Genomic DNA, 24400 nt, shown 5'->3' with positions numbered 1-24400 from the left:
CCCGCTGAACGGGGAGTCCGATGCGGGGCTGGATTCCAGGACCCTGGGATCATGACCGGAGCCGAAGGCAGATGCTTAATGACTGAGCCACCCAGGCGCTGGAGAATTTATATTTTAATCTTGCAAGCTGCTTAAGCCCTGGTATTCAAGTATACCCAAAAACAGTTTCAGGATTGGAAATTAATTGAAACTAGTTATCAGTCTTTCCACGAACTTCTCTACCTTTGCTTTGCCCTTGCTACTGAGCTTTGGCTTCTTAATTTTCCTATGGATATACAGGGTTTCATAATTTTCTCACATTTGCAGTTACTGGACTCAATTAATTTTATTACTATGATTCTTACAAGACTCTCAAGAAAGTTTCAGTTAGATTCTTAATATAATCACCTTATTTTGGAGTTGTAAGATTCCCATACAAGAAATACAGACTCAATGCTACTTTCACCTTTTTGAGTCTATATATTCTTCCCAAATCCTGTCATCACGTTTTTCACTGCTTCTTAGCTCTGTGATTCCTATGGATAGATATTTTAAAAATCTTGATCAGCTTCTTCAGTTTTTAGTGGGAACCTTGATTTAAATTAACTAACACACTACTAGTAGGTAGAACAATTCTTGAAACATCCATATTTTAGCTAATTTTCCCATCCTTTTTCAGTCTAGGTAAGAAAATGTATCTAAAGAAATGTATGTAAGAGTGTGGTATATGTAACTTTCAGCCTGTGTATTGAAATACAAATGTTCTCAACTTGTTCTTCCCCTTTTTATCTCTTGCATAATGAAAGTTATAAAGGGCAGAAACATAAGGACAACACACCAGATGATTGTGAAGAAATGATATAGAAAGAAACAGTGTCCTTATTTGATCTTGTTGAGCACAGTCTAATTGTTCACCCCTAGACTGCAATGTGAATAAACAATAAACTTTTATATCCTAACACCACCACATTTTGAGGTATCTCAGTACAGCATCTTGGTCTTTACTTAAACTAACACAACATCTAGATAAAATGTTGAGTAGGGGATTGGATATATGAACCAGGAGTTCAAAGGAAAAGTCTAAGCTGAAGATAAAAATGCAAAAGCCATCCATATATAGAGTGCATTTAATGCCACAAAGCTGAATGATATCATTTAGATAGTGTATCTAGATACAGAAGAGAACCAAGGACTGAGCCATGGGACATATAACAGTTTAAAAGATATGAGTCTGAATAAGCAAACATGTCTAAGAAAAAGAGGCAAATGCAATTGATAAAGACAGAAGACTGCATGCCATCTCAGCATCCAAAGAAAAAGAGGTTTGGTTTCCTTTTTTTTTTTCTTTTCTTTTTTTCCTTTTTTAAAGGTACGTCAACAGTATCTAATGCTGCTGACAAACTGAGTAAGAATTTATCGTAAATTTAGCTTGTGGAGGTCATTAGTGACATTAGCAGGAGCTGTTTTGATAGAATAGCAGGGTCAAAGACTACTGGGCATTGATAAAAGAATGATAACGAAGAAATTAATGAAAACAGATATCTGTTAATATTCTTTTGAAGAATATTTGTGCTAAGTTGAACAAAGGAATGTTTTTGTTTAAATATGGTTGATATATTACATAAGCTTATTGAAATAATATAGGAAACAGTTGAAGAGCAGGCTTTGTTATAATAGGGAGATTCATTGCTTTAACAGAAAACAAAGTATATGGATGGCAGGTGCAGGTATGTTGGTAGATTTAATGATAAGAATATAAGAAAAATAATTGTTTCTACTGTTTTAGTGAATCGAGAATAAAGATAAATATTTTAGAGTAATCAGGGAGGATATATACTGGAGGCTAGAGGAGAATGGGGAAGTTGTTAAAAAGATAGGAGAATAAAAGGACTTAGGAACTAGGAAATATACATAAACGTCTAATCTCTTAACCAATTTGAATGTATATGGGCATACATTTCTAGTAGACAGTGTGGATTTCCATCTTTCTCTATACCTGGATTAAGAGAAGTAATATATTTAACCAGGTTAGGGTTTTAGCCAGTTGAGTAAAAAAGTTGGAGCAAGGGATGAAGAAGCTATTGATGGAGTAATTATAGTGGTGGACAGTGGAATCTAAGCCAGCTAAAAAAAACCAGTGATTTGAGGAGCATGAGGAAGAGTAAAAAGTTGAAGCCTGATAGGGTCAAGACTGAATAGGCTGGTAGGGTCAAGAGATGATTAGATTCAGAATCTGAGTCTGAGAACTAGATAAGGTAAACACAAACAGGAGTCAGTCCTTAGAAAGGATCATCTTTAACAGCTATGCCACTGTCAGAGGCAACATGAGATTCAAATTTCAGCTGTTACTGGGTTTTTTTTTTTTTTTTGGTAAAAATTCATTATCAATATTTCAAATAGATTGACTAGAGGTCTATAGGATGTTTTGATGACGTGTTTATCTTCTGTTTCATTCCTTAAAGTATTTTTTTTTAAAGATTCTGTTTATTTACTTGAGAGATAACAAGAGCAGAAGAGAAAGCACGGAGGAAGAGGGAGACGCAGACTCCCCGCTGAGCAGAGAGCCTGATGCAGTGATGTGGGGGTTGCTCAATCCCAGGACCCTCCAGGACCCTGAGCTCATGATCTGAGCCAAAGGAAAGGCAGACGCTTAACCATCTTAGGCAGACGCATTTGTTACAACTACATGAGCCACCCACATGCTCCTCCTTAAAGTATTTTAATTGACATTTGAATATTGTGCAAATGTTAAGTTCTAAACAGATGACATCTTCACAGACTAATGTCGTTTAACATTTATTTTTTTAAAAAGCATAACTTGTTCAATTTTAGAGCTCTCTCCTTATGCTTTTAACTCTGTAATTTTCATTCAGATCTTTGTTCTTCCTTTTCTCTATATAAAATTTACAATGTACTTTTAACTTAAAGACTAATTCATTTAGCTACTTGTTATATTCCAGGTAAATTAATCTCAACATTCTTTTGAGGGTAACTTTTGTTAAAGTTGGACTTTTTATTACCTGGATTTTGCAGTTTTTCTGTCCTTTGAGCTTATTTTTAAGTTAAACTGCATCAAAGTATATACATTTATGGCAATATATAAGTAAGAGTGTATGCTAATCAAAAAGTCCTATAGACTTCTTAAAATTCTTGGTCTTCTTTCAGAGATGAATAATGTGGAATTTTTCTCCTATAAAATGACGTAGCCTGCCTTCTGACATATTAGTATTCAGATATTTAAGACACTTTGTTACAGCATGCCCACATTCATATATCATATTATATTTTATATGAAAATTATAATCAAGCCACTGGTATCAAGTAATTGCCCACATCAGAAATGCAAAGTATGCTTCAAGATTATAAAGCTCCCTCAAATGATTGGACCATAGACAAACTACTCCCTTTAGTACATTTCTTTATTATCTGTAAAACTACAGGTCTAGCCAGTAATAAAAGTTCTTGTTTTTTCAAAAAAGAATCTTCAATAACTTAATAGGTTAGCGATAAATTTTAATGCTGTTTGGTACTTTGCCTTTGATTTTATTCTTTCCATTTCACTTCATATCTCTGGGATCTCTTCCTACACTCAGAATCATCTCAATTAACTTTTCTATTTCTACTCTGTTTAGGTGTATTATTAAGTTTTTTATGTTCCCTTTTAATCATAGCATAATTAGGACAGATTTCACATTTTACATAATCTCTAAATTGTAGCTGTAATTAATATAAAAATACTCTTTTTAAGGAGTATTGGGGTAATATATTGAAGGATGCAGGATAACAGGTTTTGTGGCAAAATAGTAGAAAATAGGTGTTCCTGAGCTTAGGAAAATGTAATGATTCAGTTAATTGGGTTTATCTTTCATTGTCCTAATGCCCCTATGTTAAATGGAAATCTGTTATAGTAAATACTGTTATGTGTGTGTGTGTGTTTGTGTATGTGTATAAGTGTGCTGGTGAGTCTCTATCAAACAGAAGAACTATAAATACTGACTTGATTTGTTTTCCAATCTCAATCTAAGCTTCCCACATGATTAAGCATATGTACTTCAAGATTATATTCTTTGAATGGCTTTCTTCTCCTTTTTCCCAAGAAAGTAACCTTCTTTTACAATTATGATAAAGTTTTACATGCATTTTATTACTGCTCTATTTTTTTAAAGTAAAACATATTTCCCAGCATTTGTTACAACTATATATTTCATTAACATCCTATTTAATTTTTAATCATATCATTAGTAAAGTGCTAATCCATTATTGCCTATAAATTATCTGAATCTACTGTTTAGAGATATATCTATTATTAACTCATATGTACATGCCAAATCAATTTTTAGAATAATGCATGTTATAATTCAAATAATTTTTCACAAATTAATTTTAAGAAGTTATTAAGTCAATAACAATATGTGTCCATGACTAATTCTCTCTAATCAATTTGCAGAATCTTTACAATACTGATCTCTCAGTTGTAATTTAACTATATTTATAATAGCTTCCTTTACTAAAATTTTAGCGTTTTATTGATTTGGAGTCAGTTTTTAAATTTTCTTCTAGAAATTTAAGTCAATATAAGAATCTTGTTAGCATGTAATTACTACTAAGTAAGTCCCCCCCAATTTTTTTGGTTCTTAATATTATACCTTTATATATCTTAACATTATATTTTTTATAATTATATTATTCTATTTCACCAATACAAAAGAAGAGCTTTTTATTGAATTATAATTGACATACAATATTCTATTAGTTTCAGGTGTTCAAACATAGTGATTAGATTTTTTATACATTATGAAATTATCACCAAGATAGGTCTAGTTACTATCTGTCACTATACAAAGTTGTTACAATATTACTGACTATATTCCCTATCCTGAACATGACCTCCCCCCCAACTTATTTTTTATAACTGGAAGTTTTGTACCTCTAATCCTCATCACCAATTTCACCTGCCACCACCGCCCCCCCCCCCCGCCCCAGCCTCTGGCAACCACCAGTTTGTTCTCCGTATCTGTGAGCCTATTTCTGCTTTGTTTTGTTCCTTATCTGGCCTCCACTTAAATGTTTTGCTAATGTATTAGCAGATGATTAATTTCCCTCTATAAACTCCTAAGTAAAGTACAAAGCTACACACTGGTGAGTGTTAGACCGCTCTCTAATATAATCCACACTTCTACTTACACCCCTTAGTTGTTATGTACCAATAGTCAGTTGTGTCTATTACCAGGAAATGATTTTATCAGGCATAATGTTCTGAAATTACTTAGTTCAAGTACATATTATGCAAATTCATTAAATATGAGTGTGAAAAAGAAGAGAATGTTGACTTTATGGTAGACTTAGTTGAGTTCTTAGAAAGGACCTATGAAGTTGAAAGGTTAGATAATTTTCTGACCTACTCAGTGTGGGTGAAGAGACTGAGAGTTTGGGAAGGTTAGTATTACAATTAAGATTTATTTTTCACTAGATTTGTTTTGTAAGTGTCAAGAATCATGATGGCCCATCTCCACTTTAAAGAAACCTAAACTGGAAAGCAAGAGATAATGTATTTTTTTTAATTTTTTTTTTAAGATTTTATTTATTTATTTGAAACAGAATGAGAGAGAGAGAGAGAGCTCATGAGAGGGGGAAGGGTCAGAGGGAGAAGCAGACTCCCTGCCGAGCAGGGAGCCCGATGCGGGACTCGATCCCGGGACTCCAGGATCATGACCTGAGCCGAAGGCAGTCGCTTAACCAACTGAGCCACCCAGGCGCCCCAAGAGATAATGTATTTTAGGCTGTAGTTTATGCTAGAGATACAATTCCTCTCAGAGAGACAGTATTTGGAGAAATGGCCTGGGCTGAGTAACTCATGTTTTTGACCACTTCACAGGTTGGCACTCTTTGTACTGATCAGTACTCAGATCTCTAAGGTAGATTTTCCTTTGACAAGTGAGGTGTTTGGGGGCAGAGACAAATATTTTGGATAAAATCTTAATGTTTTAAGTTTTGGCTGATGCCAATACTCAGAGGGAAATCCTTTTGATCTAAAGCTATTCTTCACAATATGAGAAAATTCCGGATTTGGAAGTAATCTTAAAGTAATTTATTCAAACTATCTTCTCTATGCATGTATCTAATTTAAGAATATCTTGAGAAGTGTTATTTGAATGTTTAATGCTTCATTTTGTCTGTGAATATCTCAGAAGATTTTGTGCATGAACTATTGCTGACATACAGATTACTTCCAAACCTGATAGCTTAAAGCAACAACAATGTAATATTTCTCAACATTCTGCGGGGTGGCTGGATAGAGTCCCTACTGAATGTGCTGAGACTTACTCATGTGGATGCAGTCTGTAGAAAGAACAGCTGGTCTAGAAGATCCAAGGTGGCCCCACTAACATCATGTCCCAGGAAGGTAGCTGTCAGCTGTGGGATGCTGGTCCTAATCACTAGTGACCTCTTAACCTGCAGTAAGTAAGACTAACTCCCTTATACATCAGTCTCAGGACATATCTCATGGAAGTCAAGTGTGAAAGTTACAAGGTCTCTTTAGACTTAAGCTCTGGAACTTGCACAACATAAATTTTACCATGTCCTAGGGTTAATGCAAATCACAAAGCCAGCATAGTTTCAAAACGTGGGAAAACAGACATCTATACTTAAGAAGGAGCTTCAAAATATTGTAGCCTTGTTTTTGATTCTATCAAATTTGAAAGTTGTTTTTTTTATTAGACAACTGATTTTCTTTTAAGTCTTTACCAATTACCTTGTTATAACCTTTTAGTCCTATACAGATCTAATCCAGTGCTCAACATGATCCTTCTTTGGGTGTATAGACACAGCTGTGTGGCCACCAGCTGTGATCCACCCTCAGATACTTCACTTCTGATAACAGGGCAGTGATTCCCCTCAACATTTTAACCGTTGTCTTCTGAATATATTTATCCATTCTCATTTTAGATTTTCTGAAGTTTTTAAAAATTGGTATCAAACTATTAAACACCATGATATTTCACTCAAGAATTAATCATTCCAATGACGTATTTTAAAAATTCTCAACCACTAGATGGATTGGCATTCTCTTACATAAGTCCCCTCCCTCTTCCTAAGAAAATTGTGTTCAAACACAGTAACTGAAATAAAGTAGATATGTATTAGAACAAATGTAACAGTCTCTTTTAATCTTTTTGTGCCTTATTTACAAGTCATTTATAAAGCAATACTTGTTGCATGAGGTTTACAACTTATGTACCATGTCAGTTCTTTATAGTTATACATGAAAATCGTATGTACAATACATAGTGAAAATACTCCAAAAGCCTGAATAGAAGATAATCTCCCATTTTCCTAAGATTAATATCCACCAAAAGACATACTTAGCTAACTTGATTATTGAAACATTTAGAGATGTCAATAGAATAATCAAATATGTACTTATAATATTTTACTACTTTAGTAGCAAATACCTATTAAATCACATATGTAAAAACATGTCCACTCAGATATAATAATATTTTACTTTTTCAAATGTTTATTTGCGTATTTGAATCACTGGTTTCATGAAAATGTCTCATAAGTCACTGTAAAGTATCATTTTATGAAATAATAAAACTATATAAAATAAGGGCATGGATGATTTTTCAGGATAAAAAATGAGCTGTGGATAACTTCAAGCACCAGGACAAAGATAAAGATTGGAGAATACAAATGCAGTGGCAAGATCTTCCAAGTAGCTGAGGAAAAGAATGGTTGCCTAAAATCAGCTGTACTCATAAAAACTCTAAAAACAAAACAAAAATGGAATACAAGTGGAAGAACAGTATGCAAATATTGTATATTCTGACAAAAAAAAATATAATTAGTATGAGAACAGAACAGAGAGAGAAACGGGAAAATAGAATTAGTTTATTGATTGTTGAATAGGTAAAATATGGGTGAAATGATATCATAGAAAGCTAATGAAACAGAGACTAAAAGGCCAAATAAGAAAACAGGGAAATAAGTGCACTAAAAAAATGAGTACATGGAAAATATATCATCGTAGGGGCCGAGGGCAGGCTGTTCCGAAATGTGCTACTTTGGCATATTGATTATTTTAAATAAAAGTTACTTAAGAGAAAAGCTGTGCAAAAGGGACACTCAGACCCTCCTCTGTCCCCCTAAAAGCAGGAAATATATATCCCATATGAAAGGTACCCTCCCTTTATCATGAGGTAGAAAGACATTCTTATCACTAGAGACAGGGAATTTTAATGCCGAGAAGGCTATATACACAAACCTTGTTAGTTTTTACTAATTTAATACTGCAGCCCCAAATTCTGTTTAGAATTCCTTACTAACTGAAGCTCCCAAAGTTAAGTTTTCTTTGTCCTTTCAGTTCCTCACAACTTATTGTCCCTTTGTCTAAAAAATATGAACTGTATTCCTTGGTCTTTTCTTTGGGTTTCAATTTCATGATTGGTCTCCATGCATACATAATAAAACTCTGCTACTTTTCTCCTGTTAATCTGTCTCATGTCAATTTAATTCTTAGTCCAGCTGGAAGATGTTGGAGGATACAGGATAATTTTTCCTCCCTTTCACTATGTGTGATTAAAAACATATGACAAAATTGAGACTAAACACAGCAGACATATCAATAACTGCACAAGTAACTTATTGTAAGAAAATATTTCCAAATTGATTCATATACAAAAAAGATTCAACTATTTGCTTAATATAAGAGATAAAGTAATTAAGAAAAGGCTAAATAAGAGATTGCCAAAGATCTACCAGGGGAGTTGAAACAATAAAGATGCGGGGTTTGTTATCTTGTTAGTGAGTCTCCTTAACTATAGACCCCAACAGTTAAATCCAGAAAGAGACAAGACTGATTAACTCATGTTCTAACTAAAACTCATTATTTCTTATTACATTTTCTTGAACCGTTGATGAAAGTGTTTTGCAATGAATGGAACATCCCAACCACCAGACCAGAAAAGCCCTGAGAGCAAAGGGATGCCTAGAAGACCGCATCCTATACATCTCTTACTGGCTGAATACATATCAACTCCCACCCATGATCACATGTACCTACCTACTCTCTTGCACACCACCAACCCCCCCACCCTCTCATTATAAAACTCCAGATGTCCATCTTGCCTGCAGAGAGGCCATTTAAGCCTTGAGTCTGCTACCTTCCCTGGCTGTAGGCACCTGAAATAAATTTCTCCCTTTCTCTTTCCAAACCCTCGTCTCTTGAGTTATTAGCTTCACTTGTGATGAATTTATCCAAGTTCGTTCGGAAACAGTGTTGGCCAACCCAGCCAGGAGCTATGCTTTTGATTTGTCCAGCCCCCTCGGGATTCCCGAGATAGAGCTGCCGCAGTGTGCTACGGCTTTCCCACTGCTTTCCTGGGTTAGCGACTGTGATAGATCGTATGGTAACAATCTTGCACCAAAGTGTAATTCAAACAGAACAGCTTTATTCATGCAGACAACGCTTCTTTTAAGGCTAAAAGTGACAATTCACATTTTAGATGAGTACCAGATAACATAGCATGCACTTCTACTTGGCTAAAGGAAATTCAAGGACTCTTCACTACAAGACTGCCTAAGTAGACAAAATATAAATGAGATATAGAACACATAAACAACATGAATGATAAGTCATATCTTAAGAATACATATCAAATATTAGAGAATATATCTTAAACGTGGAATTTCTAATCACTGTGGGAAAGGTAAACTTTTAAATAATGGTGCTGGAGCGCCTGGATGAAGTTAGTTAAGTATTCAACTCTTGGTTTCAGGTCAGGTCATGATCTCAAGGTCGTGAGATGGAGCCCTACGTCCAGCTCCATGCTCGGTGTGCAGTCTGCTTGAGATTCTCTCTCCCTCTCCCTCTGCCCCTCCCATTTGTGCGCTCTCTCTCTCTCTCTCTAAAATAAATAAATAAATCTTTAAATAATAGTGCTGAGATAACTGGACAGTGTTTTTGGACAAACAGAATATAATTGTTAAAATCACACATCTCACCATAATTTTTTTTAGATTTATTTATTTGACTGAGAGAGAGAGAGCACGAACAGGGAGAGCGAGAGAGGGAGAAGCAGGCTCCCCACTAAGCAGGTAGCCTGATGCAGCGCTCGATCCCAGGACCCTGGGCCGAAGGCAGATGCTTAACCGACTGAGCCACTCACATGCCCCACATATCTCACCATAAATAAGAATATATGCTATATGTATCAAGTTCCTAAATATAAAAACTTAAATACTAACTGTCATAAACAGAAAATTCAATGAGTTCTTCTATAGTCTTAATATATGACTCAAAATATTTTAGAACTCACTGAATAAAATAAGAATCCATGCAATCATACCATCATGAATAAAAAATAGAAGATAAATAAATAGATAGGTAGATGATTAGATAGATAGACCAACAGAAGAAAGGCTCTAACTTATGGCTAATTTCCAGGTAGTAAATGTAAAATAAATAACGGAATTACTACATCACCATTGACAACTATCATAATAATATTTTTCCAGCAAGATGAAATGAATAGCAATAATTGTTTCAGGTGTAGGGGCCAAGGGCAGGCCACCCCAAGATGGGCCACTTTGGAATGAATATTGAATAATTTTTTACCTAAAAGCAGACAAAACCCACCAGATTCAGAAAAAGTTCTTTACCTCCCCCTCTGTAGCCTACATTTACATTGGAAAGGAGAGTCTGTACCAAAAAGAGAGCTACCAACAAATTCCTCCTTACCTAAGAAACTTAGGTGCACAATAGGGCACTCTTCTCACCTTTCTGCTTATGATCTTCCTCCTGTTTGCATCCCCAGACCCTATCTCTCTCCTCAGCTCAGGATGTCATATTAGCCATGTTGCCTGTCTTTGGAATGTCTGTGTGGATTGCCCATATGTACAAAACTACACTGATTTTATCCTGTTAATCCATCTCATGTCAATTTGATTCTTAGTCCAGTTAAAGAACCTTGAAGGACAGAGGAAATTATTCCTCCCCAGCACAGGTATTAATCATCCATGTATTATGGGCAAAATTATGATAAACATGAGAATATACTGTCACAAAGTATCTCCCCACAAGATATTTACAGGGAAAAATAGGTGGTGGGCCAGTTTTCTTCATTGTGAACTTACTAATGGAGCTAATCTTCAACATATGTTTCTTGTTATGAATCATTGAAAACTGAACAGTTATGGAATTCTTACCAGAAAAGCATAAGCTGAATGCATAACCAGTGTAAATTACAAGATAAATATACACAGTATGGAACGTTCTATGTAATAACTGTCCTTTCCTCTACAAATAGCAAAGGTTCTGAAAGAAAGAAAAATTTCCAAATCAGGAAGCCTAAAAAGACATGTTAACTGATACATCATGTGATCCATGATCAAATTCTAGTAAATTAGTTTGCTTGTGAGGTAATATGAAATTAGAATATCTTTGGACTATATAAATAATATTAATATTCTTATTTTGATAATTACAGTCTGACTGAATAAGGCATGTGTAACTTACTCATTCCTGAGCATATATGGAGAGAGAGTCAGACAGAGAGGGAGAGAGAGGGAATGGCAAAGCAAATGTAATAAAATGTAACATTTATAAAATGTAGGTAAAGGGAATATGGGAAGTATACTCTTTTTGCAGTCTTTTGAAAATAAAGCACTTCAAAATAAAAATTTTTAAGTGAATTGCAGTTTTTTTTTTACTCACATTTTGTTGCTTTCATTCATTTTGTAAAAGAGATAAAGCAAAGTGTCACAGAGATAAGAGATGAAAGTTTGAGAACAAAGGCATTGAAAATTAATTCAGGACATGCAAGTCAAAATGGGTTTTAAAAAGTAAAACATTAAGAAAAATGGGAAAAGAATTAGAAGAAAGGAATGTGTAAACAAAAATTGAAAGATAAAGGTCATAGAGGTTTTGGAGAATATGAAGGCAAGATTTTCATTCACATTATTTTCAAAATTATAAAGTAAGTTGTAACTTAAGTGTAGGCAAAATCTAGCTCCACATTTTCTGTTTTCCCTATATGATTATGCAATGAAAGATAGCAAAGTAATTCACATATTCATGCAAGAAACTCTTGAACTAGAATAGATGTCCATATTGCTGCAGAAAGTGCACAAATTTGGGAGCCAGACAGATCTGCATTTGAATCCTACCCTTCCAATTTCCAGCTTTTTGACAAATGTTAGTTCCTTTTTTACAGAAAAGAAAACTGGCTAATTTTGTTGCACTTCGTGAATTTTAAGATGAGTTTCAAAGAACACAGAAGGATTGGAAATCTGTAGCTTTTAAGAGGCTAGCTAGTTTCATTCAGTTAGCTAAGTCTTTGGCAGACATGATCCATATTTATCTGCATAAAAATTTCCCCCTAGAAATTCTGCTTCAATGAATGTGGTGGAGAATCCAAGAATTTGCATATTTAACAAGCACCCCCAGATGATTCAGATCTACATTATATTTTATGAATCACTGCTTTAGATGGAGAAGCCCCAAATTACTGCATTGGGCTAATCTTGCTCTGAAATATTAATGTTAAATGAATCCTTTCTCAAAAGTCAGTTTCTATATATTTGACTAAATGGAAAAATATAGAAAAAAAAATCTTAGATTATTTTTTTGTAATAGTATCATGTTTGAATTAGGAGAAAGCTAATTTTGCTATTTTTATGTATCAATTACTATAACAAAAATGTTTGCCACTTGTAAAAAGTGTGGCCACTTGTATTTGAAATCACAACAGTGAGACTGGAAATATTCACAGATTGATTTATAAATGGAAAGTAAACTGAAGTGGCCAATAGTTGAAGGAAAAATAAATAATGCAGTAGGGAAACTGAGTCACATTAAGGTACTTACAGATACTTAAATTACACAAGGGATTATTTTCAATAATAGCTGTAGTAAGGGAAGTAGAGAATTAAATTGATTGTGTGGTATTGTAAAGGGAATGAATAGATAGACTCATCATTATATAACATATTTCTGGTGAGCACACAAAATAATATAATATCCTTACTTACAGGATTATTTCTAGATTTAACCATTGTCCTCATTCTGTTCTAATCAAGCATTATCAGAAAATTAAGTTTAAATTTAAATTCAAATATCTGTGTCACCAGCTAGACCCCAAGATCTGACCTTTACTGCTCACCTGCTTGCACGCACCAACTTTTGTCCCACATTTTTCCTTCAGCTCTTCTTTTCAGCTTATCTCCTAACTCAGGCAAAAGACTCAATGGGCATAGCGTCCTGTGATGGAAACTGAAACCACCTCTCAAACAATATGAACTGCCCAAATTAAGAGCTCTGATGGCCTAGACCACTCAAACCAGTTTGAGCTTAACCCGACTCACCCCTGCACAGATGGACTATGGAATGACTGACAGTTACCTTTACCTAATTTTAACACTAAAATCTCTGCCCAAGAAGGAGCACAAGCCTCATTTACATAGCATACAATGTATATATAGGCATGTTTCCTTAAGGCACATGTGCGACCTTATGCTCACCTCTGTATATGATGAGAAGGCTCCCCTTCCTAAATATTCATTCTATAACCCTAAGTAAAAGGTGCTCATTCACCCTTCCTCAGGGAGTCACAGCCTTGAAAAGTTATTCCCTGTGATCTCCTTATTTGCTGCAAATAAAGTTTCCTTTTGTGAAGACTCCATCTGGTGTAGTTTCTATCTGTAACTCACCAAGGAGCAAATTCACATTAGTTCAGTTACATCTGCACTTTTCCCTCCTTATGTTAGGAGCATCTACCCTTGGTGAAAGAATATTGCTTTAGAAAATTTTTAAAATAGATAAAAATTCTACAAGTGGACATGCAAATGGCAAAATACTGTATTAACAATACCTTATCATCATTACATTTAATATGATCAGAGAAAATGCCATACATCATCAGTCCAGTTTTCTAATGTAATCTCTCTTTGACAGTGGTCAAAGTGACATTTTGTGGAAAAGCATGGTAGTCATCTTCCATGACCATATCTTTGAAAATAATAGCAGATTTTAGATGTGACACTTGCAGTAAACTCCAACTCCATAAATTCCAATCTTCTTTTCTTTCATAATCTATTTTGTGCAGAGACATTAATGATACACATTTTCTCAGTATAGTTAGTGTATCTTATGGATCTACTTCAACTTTGCATGAAAAATGTCCTAAAATATGAGAGAAATTATTGACCATCAAAGAAAAATTAAAATCTATTTATTTTTAGTTAAAAGATCACCAATTTTATTTTTGTGGTATTAGGGAGGAAGAAATTTTCTTCTATCCAAGGTTCTTCTAGCTGGACTAAGAATCAAATTGACATGAGACAGGAGAAAACCAAATTTAGTTTCCCACTGTAGGGGCCAAGGGCAGGCCATCTCAAGATGGACCACTTTGGCATGAACATTATTTTGAATTAAAAACAATCCAAGCCAGAAAATCAGAAAAAGTGCCTCAATTGTCTGCTTGTACAGGAAGAGAGTTATTAACAGAAATTCTTCTTTATGGAAGGAACTTATCTGCATAATAGGGAATCTTTGTTTTCCAAACATCTCCTTTCACCTTCCTGCTAATGGTTTTTCTCGCTTTTGTATCCTCAGGCCCCTACCCCTCTCCTTAGTTCATGTAAGCATCATGTTGCTCCACTGTCTGTGGAATTTCCATGTCTGTGTGGATTCCCCACATGTACACTATTAAATCTGATTTTCTTCTGTTAATCTGTCTCATGTCAATTTGATTCTTAGTCCAGCTAGAAGGACCTTGAAGGGTAGAAAAAATTCTTCCTCCCCAATACGACATATGAAGAATCCACACAGACACGAAATTCCAAAGACAATCAGGCAATAATAGGCTTATATGACATCCTGAGTTAAGGAAAGAGGTAGAGTCTGGGAATACAAACAGGAGGATGACATTATCAGGAAGGTAAGAGATGCTTGGAAAGCAAAGGTTGCCCTGTTATGCAGTTAAGTTTCTTAGGTAAAAAGGAATCTCTTATTAATAGCTCTCTTTTTGGTACAGATTCCAATGTAAATTTAGGTCATTGAGGGGGGAGTAAAGAGTTTTTCCTGAATTTGCTGGGTTTTGATTGTTTTTAACTCAAGAAAATATTCATGCCAAGTGGCCCATTTTGAGGTGTCTGCCCTTGGCCCTTATAATGGGTTGGGTAGGGTGAGGAAAAACCTTTTTAAACAGACTATACTGAGGGTTGCCTGGGTGACTCAGTTGGTTGAGGGTCTGACTTGATTTCAGTTCAGGTCATGATCTCAAGGTTGTGGGATAGAGCCCCACATTGGGCTCCATGTGCAGCGGGGAGTCTGCTCCAGATTCTTTCTTTCCCTCTCCCTCTGTTCCCCCTCCACTCTCTCTCTCTCTCTAAAATAAATAAATAAATATTTAAACAGATAATATCTATTTTCATAAAAAATAAAAATAAAATGTTTCATCTATGACTGACTTGATTATTTGTAATTTTTTGAGAAATTGCATTTGTCTGCTAAAATCATTGTATTATCATTAACAGCTATTTCTTAAGATACAATTTTATTTTTGCCCTTAAATTACAGTGAAGGTGATCAAGAAATGCTCTCTACTGTAGTTCATAATAAAAAGATCTGGATATAAAATATGTAGTAGTAGAGAGTTAAACAAATTTAAAGCTTAAAATATGAAGCAGAAATAAATTAAGCATTTTTAGCAGGAATCTGGAAGAAGAATTAATAGTCACATAGCTTGATAACTTAGGTTTAAGGCATTATCACTATTTTTCAATTAAAAACTAAAATAAAATGGACTCTTCTCATGATATAGCTATTCAAATATTAACATATAACTACATGTTTAAAATGTAATTTTAAAACAATCATTCTAGGGACAGTAAAACCTGCTTTCACAGTTTCTGCATTGGTAAATAAATTGCCTTATTTCTCATTTTCTCCGACTTTGACTTTGTAGTCATGCCCTCATTACCATATTCAATTAATTAGTGCACAAAGGTAATATTCTAGTGCTCACAACTCATGGTGTTGCATTATTGACTCCAAACAAATAGGGCAGATTCTTAATGCAAGGTGAGTATTCAGAGATCAGAAGAAACAAAGCGAAGAACTTCATACCTTTGTGAAAATACTAATACTAAAAATTCATTACTTGACCAAGAAGACCCCCTACAAGGATGAAGAAACAGAAAAAAGAAAATAAATAAATAAAAGAAAAAAATAAAAGAAAGAGTACATTGAAATTGAATGTAAAAATGTGGGTTGCACTCATTTTTATCTCACCTTGACCTGACCTGACTGAGTGGAATTAGAGCAAAAATATTTCTTTAGAAACTTGCCATCTCACACATTCTGAGAGAAACCACAGCATTGTTTTACCTTTGTAATTTTTTTTGTATTATGTATTTTTACACCAGCGGCAAAAGCATTTCAATCTGTGATATTTTCTGCATGTTCAAAATTTTCTTAATTCCTTGTTGAATTAATGCAGGAGGGTTTCACAGAGTGTTCTACATAGCTTTGTTGGGGGAAAAAATGCAGATACCAATGTGATGTAAGATGTTTTTAATCTTATATTCTGTTTTGCCTTGCCAACAGAGTCATGCTAGCTTGCAACAAAATAAAGTCCTTCCTGAAGACAAGTCTTAAAGCAATGCCCTATGTTTGGTCTTTAAATATAGCCAAATGCCACAGTCTATAGCAGTACCCATAATCCCTATAACACAGACAGCAGCATGTGATCAGTCACAGACTTAGTTTCAGTCATGTCCATTTCCCCCTTTTCCTCCAATGAACTCTTCAACATCTTTCCCACACTGCTAGTAACTTAAGTGAACCTCTTAATCTTGAGTAAAATAACAGCAATATAATAATACTATAATATAGATACTTCAAAATGTCCCTTCACTGTATCCAAACACAGAATTTCTGGTTCACTCCTGATATTCTCACTCTAAAATGGAAAGCAAACTGGGAAGATTATGCAAATACCTTTCCTTTTTGTGTCTGCTGGGTTTTGTACTCTCCCTCTCAGTCCTCCTAGCCCCTCCTTTTGACTCCAGGGGATGTTACCAAAAGAACTTTTCTGCTTCCAAGTCTCTTACTTTCCCACAGGAATGCCCCCCCACCGTCCCCTTTTTTTTGGTCTTTGGAAATTTATTGGTAAAATGGCCCAGAAGGGAGCACTTAAACTTGAGAGATTAATTATCAGGGAGAAAATCGTGGAGATTATATGCTGGTTTTAGAGGGCCTCAGTACCTGTCTCTTTTCCTTGAGAATTTGTCTTTTTTTGCTATCTTATTCTCCTAATCTTCAATCTCGGAGAATTTTGCCTAAAGCTTACTGTTAATACTTAAAAACAAAACAAAATAAAGCAAAAAGTCAAAACAGGAGAGTCTTTAAAATCAGCATGATTAAGATGCAGATTTAGATGACTCATTATCCAATTACTATAAAAGTGTTGTACTTTTCCAATATGTTGTTCTAAATATATAACTTTTCATGAAAACAGTTTATGGAATAAAAATAAATTTCAATATATCCAAATTAGAAGAAAAAAAGCAGATTGGGGGTAGAATAATTCTTTAATCAGAGATGATTGTTATCTAGACAATTTAAAACTGGTAAAGCTATGAGTTTTAAATAGAAATTTAAATGTCAAAAAATGAGCAATGCATATTTTAATTATTTAGTACTTAAAAGCTCAAAGGCGTATAAGAAATCCCAGCACATAAGGATAAGAATGCCACCTTGTGTAGCAGCAATACTTATTATTTCCAAGTACTTATTCTTATGGGCATGAGAAGAACTACGGTGGGTAGGTGGAATCTTCCACTCACTGCTGCTCCTTAATTTAAATACCTGGAGAAAAGCTTAAAAAGATTAGTTACAATTTTCCTTTTTTTTTTTTTCCCCTTGACTATAAACTCGTGAAAGTGACATTGTGTTGTACTCAAGAACAGATCTTGTTTCAGAAATGTTTCACTGTTCTCTTCCCTCAGGCTGAGCGATCTCTTTCTCTCCTTGAATGGCCTGCATAAACAGAGCTAGAATTCTGGCATATGCATCCAACTGAAACAAATTAATAACTGCCCTCAACTGCACAGTAACATTGTTTTTGCACCATTCATTACTACATTAGTCCTTCAGTCATTTAGGATGTCCCTCACGTGTAAGGATTTGAAAAAGTGGCCAAATGCTTCTACCAGAGCTTCACTCTGTTGACAAAAGCAGTAGCTTTTATATTAGAAAATTGTCAACTGTTGCAAAAACTTCAATAGTATGATTTTGGCTAGAAAACAGATATACACACAGCATTCAGGCAAGCTTACTTTTTTTTTTTTTTTAAAGATTTTATTTATTTATTTGACAGAGAGAGAGATAGCTAGAGCAGGAACACAAGCAGGGGGAGTGGGAGAGGGAGAGGCAGGCTTCCTGCCGGGCAGGGAGCCCGATGTGGGACTCGATCCCAGGACCCCAGGATCATGACCTGAGCCGAAGGCAGACGCTTAACGACTGAGCCACCCAGGCGCCCGAGGCAAGCTTATTCTTTAATGATAGGATTATCTGGTTGAAAGTCCTAATAGGCCATTTCTTTATGACATACTTTACTTTCTTTCTATGCTCATTTCACTCACAGATATCATCTTTCAATTCAGTTCAATACCATTTTGGCTTTCCTTTCATGAGAGAAAGAAAGAAAGAAAGAGAGAGAGAAAGAAAGAAAGAAAGAGTGAAAGAAAGAAAGAAAAATGAAAGAAAGAAAGAAAGAAAGAAGAAAGAAGAAAGAAAGAAAGAAAGAAAGAAAGAAAGAAAGAAAGAAAGAAAGAAAGAAAGAAAGAAAGAAAGAAAGAAAGAAAGAAAGAAAGAAAAACAAAGAAAGAGTGAAAGAAAGAGAAAGAAGGAAGGGAGGAAGGAAAGAAGAGACAGGGAGGGAGAAAGGAAGAAAGAAAGAGAAAGAAAGAGGGAAGGAAAGAGAAGTTCTTTTACTTTCTGGCAAAGAAAATTTTGTGTTCCTTCACCTCATCTACAAGTCTAATATGAGATGTTTGAGCAAAATTGTTAGTGAAATTGCTGGGTAAGAAAAAAAAATTATCTTAAAATCAACATATCACTTATAGAAGAATACAGAATCATGTGTCTCTCTTCCAGATAGCTTAAACAAAAATCTCTGAAAAATTCATCCTTTTCTTCTTATATTGAGCACAGTCATAAGTTATATGGTTTTATAACCAGGGCCAGCCTTAGAAAAGAACTTCAAAAGAGGTACGGGTCTCCATGAGAGTTTCATAAATTTCAATGCTATCTTCTTTCTGATTCTTGTTTCCATGCCACTTTTTCCCTGTTTCTCTTCCTTGTTCCTTCCTTTCAATGAAAACATGTCCCTCAACTTGACTGAAGCACTGGTTCTGCTTGGCAGGTATCTTGATTCCTACCCTTTGGTTTTCTTTAATATAATCATGATTGAAAGTGCTTTGATTTTAGATAAATTGAATCAAGATTTTTCTAGAAGGCAACTAAGTTATGTACCCAAAGTGACTTAAATTTTCTAAATTTCAAAACAGGAAAAATAAAGACATATTCTATATCAACCTATGCCTATCATCTCCTCCTTCTTCTGCTTTTACTAACTGCTCACAGCTAGATCCAAAAAGGACATGGGAACCCTCTGATTTTAACTCCCAGTCAGTGTGGATTTCACTCGAGGCAGAAAAAAATGAAGTATTCTTGCCCTCCCCCCACATTCATTTAATGGGTTTCAAATATATGTCCATATCTCAAAACAAATTTGATATCTGAAAGGTCCTGTTTGACCAGGTAAAACTTTGGACAAAGAGAACCAGTAAATGAATAAAACGATATAACATGATGAGGACAGTGTGATGCAAAGGGGTGTTTCAGGAGACTGAGTAATGATCCCAGCCCTATCCCAATTCAGCATTCCCAACCATCTGTGCATCTGTGTCCCAACTTCCTGCTTCCCTTTCTCTGTTTCCCTCTCTCTCCTCCCCCTCTAATAGGATATACAAGATCAGTCATGATTGTATAGTTTCATCTTCTCCCTCTCTTCCCTTTGTTCTTTAAGCTCTAGCAACATTCAATTAACTCCTTAAATGATGCTATGAATTTTATGTCTTGTGTGTGCTTAACTAAATAACAGATCTTCAGAATAGGGTACCATTCCTGGACCATGAAGCAGGGAGGATGGGCTAAAATATAGATGTTAATTTGTGTGTGTGCTGCGGCAGGGTGGAGGTGGGGAGAGGGAGGGAGGAGGTTTGGGGATCAGGGAGAGAAGACATGAAGTAAAAGAAGTTTGAAAATTTGCTATATACATGAAAACAGTCTTGGAAATCACAGTCAGGCTTATGATCCTGGGCCTGATCAGAATTAAGAAAGACTAGAAATAATTCCTGGACCATTTATTCTGCTATTAATTCAATAAATATTTATTGAGTGTATATTAAGTAGGGGTATATCAAGAAACAAAACAGCCAAAAAAAAAAAAAAAACACCCTTCCCCTTTTAGGGTTTATATTCTAGGTGGCAGGAGACAGACAATCAGCAAGAACAATAAAAACAGTAATAACATCTTTAGCAATGAATGTTCTGAGGAATCTTGAAGTGACAATATGTGTTTTGAATACAAGATCATTTTAGAAACAGAAAAGCAGGTAAAAAATCATGAGACTAAATCAGAGACCATATGAAAATGAACTGCACTTAACTAAATGAGAGCCCATAATAAACTATATTAATGGACAGAGAGACAGCTAAGAGAGAATGAGTATGGCAACAATCTGAAAGATATAATCAGTAGAAAGTGGACCAATTGATTCATTGGGTAACCAAATGGTAAATCAAATGCCATCTTCTTTTAGAATCCCACCACCTATCAGAAGCGCAGCTCTGCATCTAGGCCACTTCCCCAACATCTGTCTTGTTCCAAGGGTGTGAGAATAATGCCAAATCTTGAATCTCCCTCTCCCTGACTTGTTTTGTGTCTTTTATGTGCTGAATTCTATGCCTCACTGCCAAGTGCAGATTGTGACCAAAGTGTACTTTCAGTGTTCCGAACATAAACTTCTATCAGAAGGAAATCCTTAGAACACCATGAAGGTGAGAATTAGTTATAAATTTTGTCACTACATTGTAACTATAACGATGATTTTTGTATTTTGTCAAGTGCTTACTTCTATACAAATAATTTTAATATCAATATTAATTTATTTGTTATTTAGATGTGTTTTGGGTTATGTTTTCAATTTCCTGTGTTTTGTTATTCAATAGTCCACGAATATTGTTGAGTGTATAATTGTGGCAGGTGTTGGGAGAGAAGAGTTAACAAAAACAACGTCTCTGACTTCATAGACTTACATTCTGGTGAGAGAAATTGATAATAAGCAAACATACACCATCATCATCGACAACAACAAAGTACATATTATGTCAGTTGGTGAAAGAATTACAATAACAAATAAAACAGGATTGGGGACAGAAAATGAAGAGGGAATAATCTGAACAGAATATTCACAAAAAGCTTATCTGATAATGTTCCACTTAAGGACAGACTTTAATGAAGTGAGCCATACAGGTATATGGGAGGAGTGCATTTCAGGACAAAAATGTGGACTGTAATCCCTAGCAGCAAACTCCTGGTTATACATCATTACATCATTAATGCCTCTAGAATGGGTGCATACTGGCCAAAATACATGACTCAATGCATTCCGAATACTCTTATTTTCTTTCTCCTTTAGTTTGTACTAAATCTAGGACACCATATAAATTATTTTTCTTAAAAGTAGAATCCAGAAATTTTCATTTACAATGTGAGTTCATCAAAGACAAATATATTTTTACTATTGTATAACTTTTAACTTTATACAACTCCTGCAAAATATATCCCCATCTCTAAATATTTTGTATGGAGTGCAGACACCATATAAAGAAAATGAATAAAAAAGTAGCATTAATAATGACAGTAATTGGGATACTCTTACTTATCTTATAACTGTACCCCCCTCACACACACAAGCTAAAAGATGAAAATGTGCTGTAAGATACAAGATGAGGGTAAAATACTGAACAAATACTTATAATCTAAAAGCCATTATTTTATTCTATGACTCTGGGTCAATGATTTCTTTGCTCAGCATGTAGTTCTTCATTATCTAGCTTAATTAACTGATGACTCCAAAAGTTAATTAACTTAATTTTTATCTTATCAAATCTAACTGTTGAGAAGTATTTATAAAGGTATGGATATAGTGGAGCATGAAATTTATCATAGCACAGTTTTTATTGTTAATTCTCATTAATGGATATAAAATAGGAAACCAGTGTGACTTGTTTAATAATAACTAGTGCCACGTTATTATACATAAGCATCAATTTTTATTAAGTATCAGATTTAGAAATTCAACTATTTCACACAAATGACTTTAAACCACTAGTGTCAACTCTATATTATCTTAGTAATTGTATTATTAGTTGTATTTTCAGTAATTTATGTGCCTTGGGCATTATTCAAATTGCCATTTGTCATAAAAGCAGTTTTAAATGTGATTTGTGTATATTTCTGGCACAAATCTGGTAAAGTGGTTAACAGCATGTGAAAAAAAAAGTCTCAAAGTTATATAGATTGTTTTCCCAGTAAATAATTACAGCACCAAATTAATTAATGCTAATATAATTAATCCTTCCTGTAATAATGATATTAGAACAAAAATGACAACTCTTGACTTACTTTCAAGAAGTTAATGTGACTACGAATTAATCATATCATATCTGATAAGATCTTAGAGGGAGTAAAATTTCCTACAAGACAGAAGTCTTAACATAATTCTGAATCCAAACACAATGTGACATCAGAGGCAACCTTTACAATAGCACACCCAAGAATTCTGGACACAGAGAGGTCTAGGTTTAAATGTTGGGTCAACTATTTTCTCTGAGTATAAAAACTGAGCAAGACATCTAATCTTGGAGTTTATGGTTCCCATCTCTAAAATGGTCACCATTTTGATGACTTAATACATACATAATGTGTAACACTGGATATGTGTGTAGCAGATAATTCATTAGTATCAGTTTCATTTCACAGTAATTTTTTTCATTATAACACCCAGGTCATTATCAGTTCACTATGCACCAAATATAATAAGCAGGATGCTCACTGAAGATTTCAGCCTACCCATAATGATAATAACAGAAACAACAACAACTTGTGCAAACATAGACCCAATTTGTTAAGCACTCTGGTAAATACTTCTAGTTATATTCAGAAATACCAACAAAAATCTCATTATATTTTGTGCTTTAACTGAAGACTTTTTTTCAAAGAACATACAGTCATGCATGTGTGAAGTGGAAGAAGCAGAATTCAAATCTACTTTTCTCTGATATCAAACCTGTATCTGATGAAATACTAAATTGAGTCACGTTGTTTTTACTATTATGTGTATGATACAATTTTTTACAAGTTTCAAAAATGCACAGTTTTAAATAAAACAATGAAAATGATTAGACATTCTTTCAAATAAAAAAGGAAGTATAAATTATGTAGTGAGAAATAACTCTTGTTCATTGAGAACGGGTGATAGAAGTTGTTTCCGACAAGCCTCATCTTGCTATCTTTAATTCAGGAAAGAATTCTGTCAAAACCAGACAAGCTGTTCTAACAGACTTGATACCATTTTGACAAACAAAGCACAGCACACCCAGAGGCATTAGGGAGCAAGACTTCCCAAAGATCATGTGTACTTTGGCCATCTGTGTATTTTAAATTTTGAGAACAATAAATCTCACAAAATTGGATATTTTGCACAGACTTTTGCGTGTTTGCACATTTTTGATAGAGCTGAACATTATTTTATGAAACTGATATATCTCTAAAATATTTCTGTAAAATCAATTTCAAAATATAGAATCTTATTTTTCCACCAGTTTTACTGTATCACTTGATATGTTTCACTTGATATACATCTAAAATATTTTTGCAAAACCAATTTCTGAACACAGGATCTTATATCCCACTATATTTTTCTGTCACTTGATCTGCATTTCTCTGAAAAACTAGTTAGAAATTTAAAAAATATAAAAACTCACATTTAAGAAATCTAAATTTTGAATATATGTTGGATGTCAAAACAACAGTAGTGCTCAAAAGAATTCGCAAATAGAAATGTAAATGATGGGGAAGTGTTTTGACTTTTGTATCAACGGTAATTTAACATTCTAATGGAATAGCAACAATTATGAGAGAATTAAAAATAATGCAATGGCCTTAAATTTGCATATATGAAAATCTTTTCTTCCATATGATGTTATAGCAAATAATATACTAAATCTAATATTAGTAAACATTAATTAGTTTCTAGCCACTGCTTTAAATTAATTATATCTTTT

Source organism: Leptonychotes weddellii, chromosome 1, assembly GCF_054177405.1.
Source record: "Leptonychotes weddellii isolate Sample4059 chromosome 1, ASM5417740v2, whole genome shotgun sequence".
NCBI lineage: Eukaryota > Metazoa > Chordata > Mammalia > Carnivora > Phocidae > Leptonychotes > Leptonychotes weddellii.
Note: the sequence above shows the minus strand (reverse complement) of the source record.